General features: G+C 37.0%; 1 pseudogene; it reads right to left on the bottom strand.

The window, feature by feature from the left end:
* Positions 1 to 2,215: 2,215 nt before the first annotated feature.
* On the bottom strand, positions 2,216 to 4,142 carry LOC120308109 (annotated as a pseudogene).
* Between the last annotated feature and the right edge of the window lie 411 nt (positions 4,143 to 4,553).

Here is a 4,553-nt window from a genome sequence, read left to right as displayed (position 1 = left end):
AGATCATCAGAGATGCATCAGTTTCTTTTCAATCTCAAGAGGGTTAACTCTGCATTTGATTGGAATTGTACAACAGCTGGCTGGGGAGTTCTGGGAGTTGACATTTACACATCTGAAAAGTTGTCTCATTAGTAGTGTGTTGCTAAATGTTTAAGAAATGTCTCCACTGGCTTCGTTGCCACTACTGCTTGCTAGCCATGGAACAACAGGTTCAAGAGGTTCATCTCTGCTATAAAGTAGCTTACAAAATTAGGAAAATTTAGCTACCTCCAGGACACCACTATTTTAGATTCACTCTTTGGCAAAGAGGGTTAAAGTAGAAATGCCATGTTACTAACAAAATTAAGCAACTATCTTGCTGCAGATGAAGTGCATCAGCCCCAGAGATGTACTTTTTCTCACTGACAGCTAGCAGTGGTTGTGTTTCTACATACGACAGAAAGTACTGTATATGATCCTCAAAAGAAGAATGCTAGGGATGAGGATGAATTGCATCACTGACTTTGGAAATACTGAATATGAAACCAAATTTGATCCTCCAAATGCTTACTTATATCCATATAAGCCACATAAGATAGGAGATGTGGTGACACAGTGGTTACAAGGCAATATTGCAGGCTATCTCTCTGCTCACTGCCAGGAGTTTGATTCTGACCAGCTCAAGGTTGATTCAGCTTTCCATCCTTCTAAGGTCAGTAAAATGAGGACCCAGATTGTTGGAGGCAACAGGCTGACTCTTAGAAAGGGTTGTAAAGCACTATGAATTGTATTTAAGTCAAAGTGCTAGTGCTATTGTTAATGTCCCATCATATTGTTTTCAGTGGAAGGTAGGTTAAAATGAAAAGATGTATCATAAACTCTGCTCCATAATAAAGATGATTTAACAGGGATTGAGATGATTCAGCAGTTCTACTCCTTTACTATTATAAAGCCAAACCAGAGTGGAGATCAACCTCAGTATTTCCTTACTGGGCAGTTGGGGAGAATGATGGTATGTTGTAATTAGCTCATCTTGAGTTCTTACAACTGTTGTATTGAGGAAATTTTGAGGCTGGTTCTGAGAGTTTGGAAAGTGTTTGAGGAAGGACTCTGGTGACTGAGATAAAGAGTGGAAGAGAAGGTAGCAAGGAGAGACTAGTCTAGGAAGCTGCACCTGACCCCCCTCATGCTTTTCTACAACTATAATAAAGGTTTAATTGAGCCTAGGAAGAAAAGGATGTACCCAAATACATTGCATGTCTTAATATGTTTCGTGTATTTTGTTACATTTACCTGAAGAAAAACATTGATTATAAATGTTACTATAAAACTTTTAACTAAATTTATATAGAAATTACAACACAGGGCAAAATGAAGTTCATTGCTCCCATAGCTTTAACATGTTTCATGCCGATGTCCCTGAATATATTAAATTGAAAAATCAATAAAACATATTTATTAATAAAGCTATTTAAAGCTACAAATTATTATAATGGTGCTGATCAAGCAGATTATTATAGCTTCTTATAAACACGGGTCAGGTTAAAAGTATTATCAAAAAGACAACAAAGTATTATTTAACAATCTAAGAAGAGCATAAAGATGCAAACTTTTGGTGTTCCCAAAGGACTGTAAGAAAGTCTTCACTGCTTCACTTTCTTTGTTAATCTGATGTGCAGAGCAAAATAATTTAAGCCTAGAAATAAGCTACACATTACATATGGATTGACAGATAGTGGTGTGTATTTAATAACTTTTAATATTGTTAGATAAACCTGTCCTTAGCACTTAGATAGCAACAAATGAGATAGATTTGCTTACTTTTTCCTGATCTATAGAAATCTCAAAGTACATTCAATATTTTAAGCAAACGGTCTCTTTAGTTCAGTGGTTCTCAACCTTTCTAATGCCGCGACCCCTTAATACAGTTCCTCATGTTGTGGTGACCCCCAACCATAAAATTATTTTTATTGCTATTTCATAACTGTAATTTTGCTACTGTTATGAATCACAATGTAAATATCTGATATGCAGGATGTATTTGCATTGAACATAATTAAAGCATAGTGATTAATCACAAAAACAATATGTAATTATATATTGTTAAATATTTATTTTTAATTACAAAAAAATGAAATTTTGTCTTGAAGCATGGTGTAGCATGGGTAACAGTCTTAATATAACAACAGTAAACTACATTGCTACATTTTTCAACAATATGCGTAAAAAGCCAACATCAGTGCGAAGGTTGAGATTGCTTCTTTTTCACCAGATCAGAAATTCTTGGGGCAGTCTTTGCAAGAGCACAACGAAGATCATCTTCCACAACAAGTCTACTTCTGTATTTAGACTTGATAACCAACAAGCTGGAAAACCCTGTTTCACAAAGAATGGAAGAAGAAGGTGCAACACAGTCTCAGACAGAACAGGATATGACTGCAAACATTTGATCCAGAATTTTGTGAGTGGCATTGTGGAGAAATCAGTTCTTGCTGCATCACTGTTAATAAGTTCAATTAACTCCTCTTGTGCTGTCTCAGGAACATTTTCAACATTGACTGTGAATGGGCTTCTGGCAAGTGCAAATGGGGTGTCGGGTAGATTTGGAAAGTACGATGAGGTTTCATCTGCAAGCATGCGCAGGTGTTCTTTAATAGAACTTATCATCGTAATCCTGTTGTCTGGTTCAATGTCATGTTCCTCAAAGAAAGCAGATAAGGTAGGCAACATGTAAATTTTATTTTCATCCAATTTTTTTTGCCAAAGCTGCAGCTTCATTTGGAATGATCAGATCTTTTCAGACATTTGGTCCTTGCAGTGATAAATTTAACTCATTCAAGATGGCAAAGATGTCAACCAAGTAAGCTATTTTCTGCAGTTCACTGTTATCACTGAAAAGAGCTTCAAACTGTGGTCTTGCTTTCTGACTAAAAAATGTTTTGAGTTCATCATGAAGATCAAAAACACGTTTTAAAACTTTTCCTTTCGACAACCATCTCACTTCAGTGTGAAATAGCAGAGCATTGTTTGGCGCATCCAACTCGTTGCACAGTTGTGAAAACAGTCGTGTGTTTAAACTGCTTGCCTTTACAAAATTGACAGAATTTATGATGCTTTTCATTACTTCTCATAACTCTTGTGGCAGTGTCTTTGTTGCTAATATTTGCTGATGAATTATACAGTGAGTTCCGACAACTTTTGGTGACTCATTCAGCACCAAACGTTGAAATCCAGATCTACATCCTAGCATAGCTGGAGCACCATCTGTGCAAACACCACAAACCTTTTCCCAAGATATCTTATACTCTTTCAGAAATGAACCAACTGTGTCAAATACATCACATGCAGTAGTTGTCGTTTCAAGAGGTTTGCAAAACAGAAACTCATCTTTAAAATCGCCATCATTAATATACCTCACATAAACCAGTAACTGGGAACAGTTTGCAATGTCTGTAGATTCATCAAGCTGGATATTAAATATTGAAAGTGGAGCAGATTTAATTTCTTGGATTACCTGATCAAGAATATCAGCAGACATGTCATCTATTCTTCTGCAGACAGTGTCATTGGACAAGGAAACTGCACTCAATTTCGTCACAAATTTGTCTCCGATCATAAGTTGAACAATGTCTTTGGCTGCTGGCAACAGTAACTCCTCAGCAATGGTGTGAGGTTTCATAGCTCTGGCGATTCTGAGTGCCACCACATATGAAGTTTCAACGGCTGCTACATTTTGTTTATGGTACTAGCCACCAGTGTCAAGTCTGGATTTCTTGAGTCCATCAGCTTTGGTTCTAAAATAGTTGGTATCCTTGCCAGCATAGCTCGGATGCTTGCTCTCAAAATGGCATTTCAGTTTGTTCGGCTTCATCAATTCGGCTGATAGAACTTTGCAACAAATTACACATTGCGGTTTCTCGATTCCCGCTGTAAATATTGAGGTAAAACCATATTGTAAGAAATCCTCACTATATTTCCTTTTCCTGATGTTCTTCAGATCCATTGTCATTGAATAGTTCGCTAGTGAAAATATGTAACAATAGCTTCAATAATACAAAACATGACACATGGCATAGTTCAGTCAAAACAGTTCATTAAAGTTTCCTATAATTTACCATTCTCTGTGTTGTTCTATTTACAAACCCAGAGTTTCTCAACCTTGACAATTTTATGGCACGTGGACTTCAACTCCCAGAACTTCACAGCCAGCAATCGCCAACTCCATGGGAGGAGTCTTACTCCTTTGGTGGAAAATCAACTCTACTATCCTGGGAAAGAAAACCAGGATCATGCAATTCAGATTTTTAGCCAAAGATCTGAGACCATGAGAAACCACAAGTCCATATTTAGGTGGCCACATAACCGAGTATTCATCATGATTTGGGAGCCTAAGATGCACCACCCAACCTCAGAGAGTGTAGGCAGAATCTGCCCAATATTTGCTGAAATACGTTGCACTCAGATTTCATTCTGGGAATGAAATATTAAAAAGGAAAAGAGCAGAAGAAATCAACTTTTATTCCCCATTTCCAAACCCTCTTCCTGGAAGTCATAACATGTAATTAAGCACTTCA

Source organism: Crotalus tigris, unplaced genomic scaffold (genome assembly GCF_016545835.1).
Source record: "Crotalus tigris isolate CLP2741 ecotype Arizona unplaced genomic scaffold, ASM1654583v1 scf7180000017870.367028, whole genome shotgun sequence".
NCBI lineage: Eukaryota > Metazoa > Chordata > Lepidosauria > Squamata > Viperidae > Crotalus > Crotalus tigris.
This window is presented reverse-complemented; position numbering and strand designations above follow the sequence as displayed.